The 12,059-nt window shown below is 34.9% G+C and overlaps 1 protein-coding gene across 1 annotated transcript in view; it reads left to right on the top strand.

The window, feature by feature from the left end:
• Positions 1-12,059, top strand: part of LOC102697613 (heparan-alpha-glucosaminide N-acetyltransferase) — a 108,298-nt gene that overhangs the window by 51,253 nt on the left and 44,986 nt on the right. The window lies entirely within an intron of this gene.

Here is a 12,059-nt window from a genome sequence, read left to right as displayed (position 1 = left end):
AACTGTCTTGTAATAGCCACCTCTGTGCCAGGTCACGACCATGAGCTTCCAGACATCATTACCCTGATACCGTCACTAGGTGTTAGGGATGGAGTAGATCTGTTTTTGAGAGGAAACCATTGCACCCCTCTTCTACAGATATCTTAGCAGAATGAGATCTTAATGAAATGGTATTAAGATCAATGGAGGTGGTGAAATGCTGCAGCTTTTGACATATTGCAGGTGATGTGTTTTTTTCACCTGTTCTGCCATTGAATAATTGGTTGCTAGAGGCCCATTTGCTGTGTGCGGTGGATGCAGGAATCCTAAGAGTCTTCTGCTGTATACTAAGCATAGAGGCTCAGGAACTAAGGGAGTGTTTTTTTTTAATCCTGTCAATGCTGACCCTGTGTTACTGATTGACTAGGTTTCTGGTTGGAACCAGGCTAATCTTCATGATGGGGAGGTATATGGAAAACCAAGCTGCTACTGGAAGTGGTGTTGGTGGAGCAATAGGTGGCCTTCCCTCAAGACCAGAAACTCAAGACCTGTACTAGAATGGTGGCAGAATCCTGTAGGAAGGCCTGTCTTTTAGAATGTGTTACAGTTCTGACTACATCTACTCTTTAAAGTTTCCACAGCACTATTCATAGCAGTAGACGTTCTAGTCTTGGTGTCTTCACTAAACTCCATCCCAGGATTTCTCAATTTAGCCTAAATCTGAATTTCCTCTCCTCGGTTGAAGCATTGAAATAACATTTTGCTTTATCTAATGAGTTGTGTGGCGAACTGCTGGCACAGAACAACTGGCAAAACATCATTCAGGTGACTCACTTCGATGACAGATGAAATGAATCCCCCCAAACCATGTAAATTTAATTGAGATTAGAAATGAAAAGCATAAAACTAGCAATGAATGGAATAATAATAACAACAACAACAACAACAATAATAATAATAGTTATTATTATTATAGCAACATTACATTTGTTTCACAAACTAAATATTCTAATCATGTTATGTTTGTAGTACTCACTCTAACATCTTCTTCTCTCCTCCAGATGTTACGCATATGTGTACGTTTCTTATACTACAAAGGCATAAACATCAAAGAACTTGCGTAAACTGTTTGATAATCAAGATTTTAGCTCTCAAGCCTTTTATGTTATTTAATTGTTTCTGTTATTCTGACTTATGATCAAGTGCAATTAAAGTGCAAAGTGCAAGGGAAGTTTAAGCGGATTTACATGCTAAAATGTACTAAAAGTGTTCTAGTTGATAATACTGTGTATCATTCCCCCTGTCGGAATTCCCATTAAAAGCTCTGGCTCAGTTCAGAGGATTAAACTTCCATTCATCTCTGTTGTTCTGAATCTTTTTAGTTGTCAATAAGAAACATTTCCCCGTAGGAGCAAATCATCAGTCACTGCATGACACGGTTTGTAAATTTCACAATGAAGGGAATAGAAGCTTGTTTCTCCTTGCTGTGAAGAATGATTTCCTTCCAAATCTTGACGCCTTCTCCCTGTTTAAAATGCTTAATGTATATTATTTCATATTGTTTGCCATTGCAATCCCTCAAATTTACCGACTTGATATATACTTCTTGACTTTTGTTTTTGCATTTTCATTTTTTAAAAAGGATTCTGATGTTAATTATGCGTCCGCTAAAAGCCTGCTGCCAGTCTGCTAATATCTACAACCCAAACACAGTTGTCAAGCCAGAATTGTTGACAGGCCTACTTAGGCATTTTCATCTGCATCCTGTGTTGCAGACTGCTTTGATAGATTTTTGAGCTGGTGAGGACAAATAAGAGAACTTATCTTTACCGGTTTTCATGCTGTGCTGGCATGAAAGACATATAGTCTGTTGTCAAAACTTGCTAGCTTGTATGAGGAATGATTAATCTGCTAAACATATTTTTTGTCTGTGGTAATCCTCTTAAAGGGGGTTACTCAAACCTGTAATTCAAGTTATACCTACAGTAAGATAAAAAACAAAATTCAAAAGCACATAGAACACAATTAAAACTTAATATGGGGGGGTTGCTCATTATATGTTTTTCTTGCAGCCCTTAATTAAATAATAATAATAATTATTATTATTATTATTTTTGTTATTTTGAGAATATTTTACCAGAGGATTTAATTGTTCAAAAATAATTTCATGCTATCCCGCAGATACTCTATGTGAGAAAAGGAATGACTTTAATATAAATACAACCCTAAACATTTTAAGAAAATGGAAAATCATAAAGCCCAGGGGGAACATCTATATTCTTATTGAGATACACACTGGGATTTATAAGTGGCCGCGGAGAGTCGGGATCTCAGCTTTATGTAGCATCCAAAAGACGGCAACATTTTTTAACAGCACTCCCTACTGGTCCCACTAATACCTCTATCAGCAGCAACGTTAGTGTTCTCAGGAGGTCTCCCAACCAGGTATTGACCTGGCTCACAGCTGCTGAGCTTCAGTGGGTTGGGTGATATAGCTGCTGGCTATAGATTTTAATAATGAGGAAATTAATCAAAATCCATTTGAAAGTCTAATACTGTATGCCCTATAAGTATCTATTATTGCTGTTGTTTTCTCAAAGAAATCTAATAATTACACAAGACCTATCTTTTCTAAGACCATGTTGACTACGCTGTAAACAGATTAGCAGCGTTTACAGATTAATTTTAAGAACTCAGAAGGTAACTTAAGTCATGATAGAAGACCCCCAAAAAAACTAAATTTTAATTTTAAAACTTAAGATACGCATCCTACAGAAAGAAATGATTTACTGTACCATCAGCGTACATTTCCAGAACAATAATTTTTTTGGGAGTGCGTGTCTATTGTCATTAACAAAAGGCCTGGACATACACCGTGACTAAGTCCTCACAGGCTGTGGTCAGGAAAGACTTGTAATGACATTAGACATGATGTAATGAAATTGTAAAACCATAACAGTACCTGTCTCTATCAATTTACACCAGCCTTTGACTCGGCTCTCATTGCACACCTGGGATATAGTTAATTTCCTAAGCAAAACTCATCAGAACATGTGGGCACTCCATAAGTCTGTTAGCACAGTGAGAGGTCAATGCAAGGTTCCTCTCAAATGGTGGATATTGAAGATTCCATTGCCCTTTTGTCTGTGGTGCAGCTGTTAAAATGAGCAGTCATTCTATACTTCCTCTTGGAGCACACACCATTTCCTTCCTCTACTAGATCATTACAATATATTCTGTTTTCTGAGACAACCCTTCAAATCTGATGTAATTTGCAAATGTGGTATTTAATATAAATTTAAATGCAGAGATCTATATCATTTACCTTCTCAGATAATGCATTATGCACACGGTCTGTGTCCGCTCTTTATTCTGTAGTTTCCATTATAAAAAACTGTATAAACTAATAGCAAAACATTTTTCTTAGTAGTTTCTTAGTAGTAGTATATTGCAGTGCGCTATATACTATTGATACACATTTTAATGTAGTCCTTCCAACTGTGAAGTAGTATATAATATATTAAGGGGATCAAATTTCATAGACAATCTCAGAAATACACCGTGCCCTGCAAAAAGTATGTTAAAGGTTACATACTGCACTTGTAATTTTTAAAGTCAAAAAGCTTAAAAAGTCAATATGTAACATCCAGAATATCAGTTTATAAGGTGTCTTATTCAACCAATGCAAGAAAATGTTTTGGTTAAATTATTGGAAGCAACTGATAAAGAAAAGTAACAGGTGGTGCTGAAATTATTAGTTATGTAGTGCAAGTTAATTAATAGTATCACACAAGAAGAGAAGAATCACCTGAGATATTAACCCATTTAGGGCATCATAGAAGTTAAATAAATCATAGTGAGAAGTTTTAATTTATTTCTAGTAGTTGAAGTTAATTGTCATGATCTACTGGGGAGCACTAGACACAGAGCTCTATTGACTTTTCTTTTGTTTTCTTGTGCACCACTGCCTGCAACATCTGTAGCTCATATTTCCACTCCACATTACAGTGCACTCTCTCTCTGATTCCACAGCTTCACTGTCCTCAGCCCCACCCTCTTCATCCTCCCCCATTCCTTCTCCCTCCCCAGCACTTGCCTCTTCCTCCACGACCAAAGATACTAGCTGACCCGGTCAGAGTGAACTCCCGTTTGCTCATGGAATTTATCCAGGGGCTTATGATCAGGCCCTTTTCCATTCATCCTTGCGCTCACTGCAGGATTAGCAAGTACACTGTTACGGGAAAGAGCACCTCAACATTGATCAAATAGCTCTTCATAATTCCTGCAATCCCAGTACCAACAGCTTAACCTGTATATATGACTACTGTATATACCTGATCAAAGTGGTAGCTTATAGCGGTTAACGTTATGCCTATTTTCTGGCATCTCTTTAGGGTGTGGTGGAGAAATAAACCTTATTTTGCAGTTTGGCTGCCACAGCAGTTGAAAGCTATTCTACATAGTGTAAGAAGCCCTCTGCTGGTTCCTCAACACCACTCACCACTGGTTCCTGTTTCATCTCTGTGATGTGCTAACTACTGTATATCCAGCTTGTATGGCTGTTTTGGTCACTCCATTCAGATCAGTGCAGCACCCTCCTACATCGAGGAATAGTTATCACGACCGTTACAGCCCAAAGTAACTAGTCTTCCAAAGCCTACTGATCCGATCCCTTCAAACCACTGACCTAAAACTCTGAAGAACTGAAGAATTAAGCATCTATGAAGAATCTGTTATGGGTCTATGGAATAATTCTGTTATATCTGTAAAGATTTGCCACAGCGCAGTATAGTTTTGAAAATGTATTTTAGAAATGATGACGGCCTTGGAAAAGTGAGTCGAAATACCAAAGTGCCTTTATTCATCCAATTCTGAATGCATATTTTAATTCTTAGTTTTTTAAAACTACTTTTATCACAAAAAAAACTCTCATCAGGACACAGACATATTTAGAATGGTAACCTTCCTCATTGCAAATCTCACAAAATGGCAACTGTCATATATTTCTCAGAGCTCCAGTCAGTTAAAAACCAACCTTTCACTGCTGCAGAGTCACAACACAAGTGGCAGTATTTTTAAAAATGAAGGGAAAAAATTAATAAGGTCTAAGTAAATTCTGCATTTGTGTTTTGGTGGGTTTTGTCAGCCTCATCCTTGAGGTCACATTGCCTTTGGCCAGTGAGTTAAGGCAATAAGGCAACTAATCCAGCAGCCATATCACCCTGCAACTCACAACTGGCAACCCACTGAAGCTAAGCAGGTGTGAGCCTGGTCAGTACCTGGATGGGAGACCTCCTGGGAAAAACTAAGGTTGTTTTTCCATAACTGCTGGTTGCTGCTGGAAGAGGTGTTAGTGGGGCCAGCAGGGGGCGCTCACTCTGCGGTCCATGTGGGTCCTAATGCCCCAGTATAGTGACGGGGACACTATACTGTAAACAGACAAAAAACCGAGGTCCCGACTCTCTGTGGTCATTAAAAATCCAAGGGCGTTTCTTGAAAAGAGTAGGGGTGTAACCCTGGTGTCCTGGCCAAATTTCCCATTGTACCTTACCAGTCATGGCCTCCTAATAATCCCCATCTATGAATTGGCTACATTACTCTGCTCTCCTCCCCACTGATAGCTGATGTGTGGTGAGCGTTCTGGCACACTATGGCTGCCGTCGCATCATCCAGGTGGATGCTGCACATTGGTGGTGGTGGAGGGGAGTCCCCATTACCTGTAAAGCGCTTTATAAGTGTAAACAATTATTATTATTAATCCACATCCTTATTACATAATAATTTGCATTTATTCAGGTGCTGCTCCAAATTATTAAAAACCATTCTGGAAAGCAATTTGCAAATCCACTTCCATGTAACACACATGGTATAGTCTGGGTTGAATGTTTTTATTGAGAAAACATCATGAAATTAACATCATGATGCTTAACATGAGGGAAATCCAGTATTGCTTAATATACATCTGAATCAATATAAATGACTCTGATTAAAATAGTCAATTTCTTCTAATGGTCTCAGTAGTCAAGTGAATTTGAGTGCAAGTGTAGAGTGCTTCTGTTTCTTATTTTTCTTATTCTTTCTTATTTCTTAGAAATAATATTATGGAATGTGAGATTAAACCTTTCCAGAAAGGGACCACATAAAACTCTGATGCCAAAGAAACATGCAAGGTTTCAAGACTTTCACATTCCCATTGTCTGTTCTTCTCATTTGACAGTGCTGAGGTGTAGCATTTTCAAAGTACAATAAAAAAAAGAGACATTTTCTTTTGGTATTTTTTTTTGGGGGGGGAACAAAAGTTATATTTCTCATTATTTTGAGAAATATACACAAAGATTGTGTTGATCTATGTAACAATAAGTGTGCTTGAGTTGCAATAAATTAGAAACTATGAAGAAATGTCAAAAAAAATCATAGGAAAGTTTTTTGCATTCCACTTACACAATGGTGTAAATGGAAATTGATGTTGCCAGTTTTAAATGACTTCAGGACAGAAAAACCTTTTTAATGTAAAAATCAAGTGTGCAACAAGCCAAACAGTCTTTTGTCATTCATAACATGTTCATCTGCTGTAAGACCCTATTGTAGTTCTAATTATAAATCAAAAAGTTTACATGTTCATATTTCTGCTCTTCTGAGATGAACACACAGCTCTTTGCACAGATTAATTTGATTTCCTGTTTTATTCAAATTTCTCTTGTAGCTGTTAGTCTTTACAGTACCTCGCACTTGAGACTTAATACTATTTCTTTGATGAGGGGAATGACATCAAAATAAAATGTTTACAAACTTACAGTGGTAAAATGGGAATAACCTATATTATTAAACCTGTTTTAAAAATGAAAATATTGCTAACAAGCAAAACTCTCTCCATTCCAATATTAATAAAACACAGTTTGGACCATTTCAGCCTCAACGGATAGCAAAGAGTTTTCATTTACAGAAGGGAAACAAAAGAAACAGAACTTCTAGCAGCAGAGCAATATTTATTTTGATTTTAATACAATCCTAAGCACTCTGCAATATCCTCATTTCTGTCCGATTGGTAATTAAACTTAATCCAGACCTTTCCTGAGGGCGCAGGGGGTTTAAGAATCAGTAATTCAATCTGCCCAAGATAGTGCTCCCTTGGATGAACCAAGACGGACACAAAAAGGTTTTAATTAAAAAGATTGGCAATAAGTTGGTATATTGCCATAATTTGCACAGGGCCTCTTCTGGAAAATGACTTAACCTTTGCCTCTGTTACCGTGGAGACTAATGGATGCATTTGTACCAGCCTAGATGAGTGTGTGCATGTGCTCAGGGCCTAGTGCTGCTTTAATAGCTCTTTCGAGATGATACTGCAAGATTAAAATCTTGTATCAGCAGGTTAGGACTAAAAGGAGTCGTAATGGCTTCTGTTGTATTTCATAATTCAATTTTGTCAGGAAAACAAGAAATAGTACAGATAAATACAGTATATGTTTCACAGTAGAACAACTCTATTTTAGGGCTCTTAGAAATCATTCTATGATACACTAATTATTTCATTTGGGTTAATAATTACATTCCAGGAATTTGACTTTCATGAGAGTCGATAAAAAAGATCTCTTTACTTTTAATAATGTGAATACAGCTCAAAATATTACAGGGTGAAGATATCAAATTACAGTTAAATTAAAGATACTTCTAGAAAGTTCAAATAATTCATGGATTCATGGCTCTAGCTCTATTTTAATGACATCATCTTGCTATTCTAATGATACATATAAATGTGTTTGCATTTATCACTCAGCTTTGCAACAGATTTGTTGTTTATTTTGTCATATCTTTTCAGCAACAATACAATCTATCTACAGAAACACCGACAGGCCTGTAATACATGAAACTAAAAGGCTTCAGTCAGCAATTCACAAAGAGGGGTTACAGAGAAAATCTGAGTTTTCTTCTGCAATTTATATAGCCCATTTCCATCCATTAAACTCAAGGTGTTAAATTATCATTCATTGTGACAGAAATTACGATTTTTAAAAGTGATTTAATGATAAAATGACTCATGTGCCTTGTCAGATTGATTTATAGAGCTTGAAATTTCAATAAATGTGAGTTGCATTAATAACTAAAAAATGAGACTGAGCTGTTGTTGTGAAACTGCCCATATGTGAATCATTTTATCAGAATACTAATTCACTTCTTAAAATCTGCTGTGATTTGTTACTGCTTTTCACATCTTGAAAATATATTTCACATTTTCTTTTTAGTGGGATCCATTAAGGCGAAGTAGGCTTTATCATTATTTTAGTTATTTATGTTTTACTTCACATCTATTTTTTAAATATTGTAATATAAGGTGAAAATACTCTGAATAATATCATATAAATCTGAGTACAGTTCAAAACTGACAGGTCACAGGAGAGTTTAGTTCTAGTAGGAGCATGGTAGTTGTAACATTGTTTGCTTTTGTCTAATTTAGTCTTTCGACTACCACCAGATGTCAGAGCAATAGAAATCCTACATGATACTGTAATTCTCAATATTTACATAACCTGGGATGTGACGGACCAAATGGGTTGCAAGTGCAAGTCAGTTGTAACTGCTGTTGTTTTTATTTGTATTATGCTTTGAAAGGTAAATGTAATTTAACTAAAGTATTTTGTTAATTATTGGTTGGTCACAAAACAGGAGTTTCACCGAGGTCCCGACTCAGTGAAAATACAAAAAATACTATATATCTTCATAAGAAGGTAGCATGGGAAAGAAGTACAGTACAGTAGATCAAATAAAGAATTTTTCTGAAGCAAGAAATAATCCCTCTGCTCCTATTCTTTTTTTTACCATTTGCCAGTTTATGGTTTAATTAGAGGTACTGTAATACATTTCCATATGCTTCTTTCTGTAAGAAAGAAAACAAAAGAAAAATATCTAACATGATGGGGAAAAGTAACATTTCAGTTTAAAAGAATTACAGTACATGTTCTCTCATAAATAGATGTAAATAGATCATGATGGATGTCACCCAAGTCATGTCATGTTCATGAAGACGAAAAACATTTTCTGTTTTCCCTCCTGGTACTAATAAACGTTTAGGAATAACACTAGCTTTTGCATTAAATAATTTAAATGATCAGTCTTATTTTTTTCTGCATTACACCATCCTATTTTTCTTTTGAAATGAGCATGCCACAATAAATGTTCCTGTAAAGAAAAATGAATTATTGCTCTGTGGAATGAAGCCTTTAGTTTATTACCATTTTCAATATGGATATGTACAACTTCACTAAAATTTATTCTAACTTGTAAATCAACCTGTTCCTTTCTGTACACTTTTGACAGTGATGGAAATGTCTAATGTTTTCAGTCCTTCATATTGTTTGAATGCTTTCACTAAAATTTGACCCCTCCCTCACTTACCCCTGGCTTTTCTCGGATATGATGTCTTACTTTATAACGAACTTATGTAACAAGTCCCTAAGCACAGTTATGACTCAAATTTCTATTCTTTCTATGGTGAAATATTCAGTAATTGCTGTAAAAAGCTTCTTTCTAATTTGTAGTGTGCATGGCCTTTTACAATTAATCAAAAGCTTTGTGCCTCAGAATTATGTTGTTGCCAAATGATGTGTGGAAGGACAATAGGTTTGCATAATAGTTATTAATTAACCTAATGGTGATTGTAAATTGACTTTTTGAATTGAATTGGATCTTTACATGACATCTGTTACCCTTTCAGTACAAGGTTCATAATGTTCAGCCTGCTGCAAGGAGTAACCTTCAATTTTAAATTAACTTAAATAATCATGTACTGTTTATACATATCATTTACTCATTAGGAAAAGAGAACGTTGTTATCTAAAATGAAATAGTGACTTTACTGACTTCACAGCTCACAGAACCTCCCAAAAATTACATCTCGCTTTCAAAAAGACCCTAAGAAACAAGACACTTAGAGTACCTGTATATTACAGTATGAGAAGATTTATGCCAGATATTTTGTTTATTAAGTTAATATGACAGTATTTCTCCATTCCGTTTAGACATTCTGTACAGTATGTGTGGGATTATTTGCTTTGATAAAACCAGACTTTTAGTCTTAAATTCACAACTCTTTGGGGTTGATATGTGTAGGGTTAGTTAATATAACCTTATTGAAGGTAAGATATCTACTACCTGTTTCTTTCCTTAGTACATCTTGGAAATTGATTAAAAACAGGAGTGGAGAAAGCAGTAATCAAGATTGTGATAGGACAGTTACCTGTATGTTTAATGTTCCCTGCATGGTGATACGTGTCTCTCAGTTCTTGTGTAGATGTAGATTTTAGGCATACAGTAGCTTCCTGTGAAGTAAAACTTCAGTACATACTTTAGGTCATATTTTGATACTTTAGAGACCAGTAGGGTAACTTTTAAGGCATAATCCATTTTTTGCCCTTTGCTAAGATTTATGAGATATTAAGTATTAAAATATAAGTTTTCACAAAGGAAATACCATTACATCTGTTTATGTTGTTGTACTTAACTATTTTTGTAGTCTCTGACATGAAGGTAAATGTATAACTTCCTTACAGAAAAAGAATTAGTCAACACTCATATGAGTATTGTACACATATGAATGTTGTACTCATAATTTTTTTTTATGAATGATAAACTTTCTTCAGATTGGTTGGAGTAGGAGGTAAAAATTTAAACAAATAAAAGTACTTGGGATAAAGGCTAAAAAATAGCATAGTTGTTCACAGTATATATTACAAAGAAATATATCAAAATAGGTTTGATGAAACCCTAAATGCAGATAAAACATTGTGTTTTAAAATAGAGTAAGAGTAGAAGAGTAAAAAGAAACTTTTAATATCACTATAGTGCAACAATAAAAGTGTTAATGGACACTTTTAAAATGTATGCAGTACTTTACATCACTGATCCAATATCTAACAATACACTGTATTTACAGTCTGTACTTGTATATCTAAAGCCAAAGATCTGTCAAACTTTCTTCTACAACTGATGAAAGAGGCAATGGATTAAATGTAAAATATCAACAGAAACACAGTAGGCATGTACGATAGTAAATGTACAACCACAACAACTATAGGTTTTTTTGTCATACAGTACCTCATTGGAAATTAATTATGCAAAAGCAACTAATTTTGCTGTTCTTTTGTCAATGGAATTCTAGTTACTGTATATAATCCAGTTAACTAATAGGAAAAGCTGTATCCTCTTAAAGATATATACCTAGTTGTGTTTTGAAAACTAAATGGTCAATATAATTTGTTGCAATTTGTGTACACAGTAGGAGATGTGGAATGTTTGTAGCACAAAAAAAACCCCAAACCACATGGATTTAGAAAAAAGCTATGAAGTCTGTACGATTTTGTACAATCAAAAAGCGGTCTACATACTGATCATACTTACTGTACCTAAGCAAATAGAAGGTAGAGTTTAAAACATTTCAAGTGTTTAATTAAATTTAACCAAAAGTATCAGCCTTATCTATTAAAACAAATAGGAGCACACTACTTGTAATTAGATTTAATAGCCTAGTCACAAAAACACCAGCACAGCATGTAGTATCTATTTTACTTTACAATTATGTGGTGAAGCTTGGGTATTAAATTATATTTGAAGCACATTATCAAACAAATTCGAAACACTGGGCCAAGTGTGCATTTACTGTATATTATATTCTTTCAGCATCGCTATTTTAAAAGTGTTTTTTTCATAGCGAGCTGGAAAGCTTTCATTGATTGCATATGGAGCCACAATTAGTTTAAAATGCTATCTTCTTTGTCTAAATAAATATTGTAAACACAAATTTCTCCTGTCTATTTTCTTTAATGCAATTCACATTGCCATTAATAGATCACAAAGTTAATTTAATCCATACTGAGAAAAAAAACATAAGAGTTAAAATAAGTAATGGAGAGAAACAGGGAAGTGATATGTCTTCTGTAGTTTAATCTGAATGTGGTAAGAAGTTTCAGATTTAGTGAAATTAACATCAATACAAAAATCTACGGCTGAATATACTTCTTAGGATATATAACTACAGCAGCACTTGTATAGATCTCAACCAAAAAGTTCTCACTAAAAATCTGCTT

This window comes from Lepisosteus oculatus, chromosome 4 (assembly GCF_040954835.1).
Source record: "Lepisosteus oculatus isolate fLepOcu1 chromosome 4, fLepOcu1.hap2, whole genome shotgun sequence".
Lineage (NCBI taxonomy): Eukaryota > Metazoa > Chordata > Actinopteri > Semionotiformes > Lepisosteidae > Lepisosteus > Lepisosteus oculatus.
This window is presented reverse-complemented; position numbering and strand designations above follow the sequence as displayed.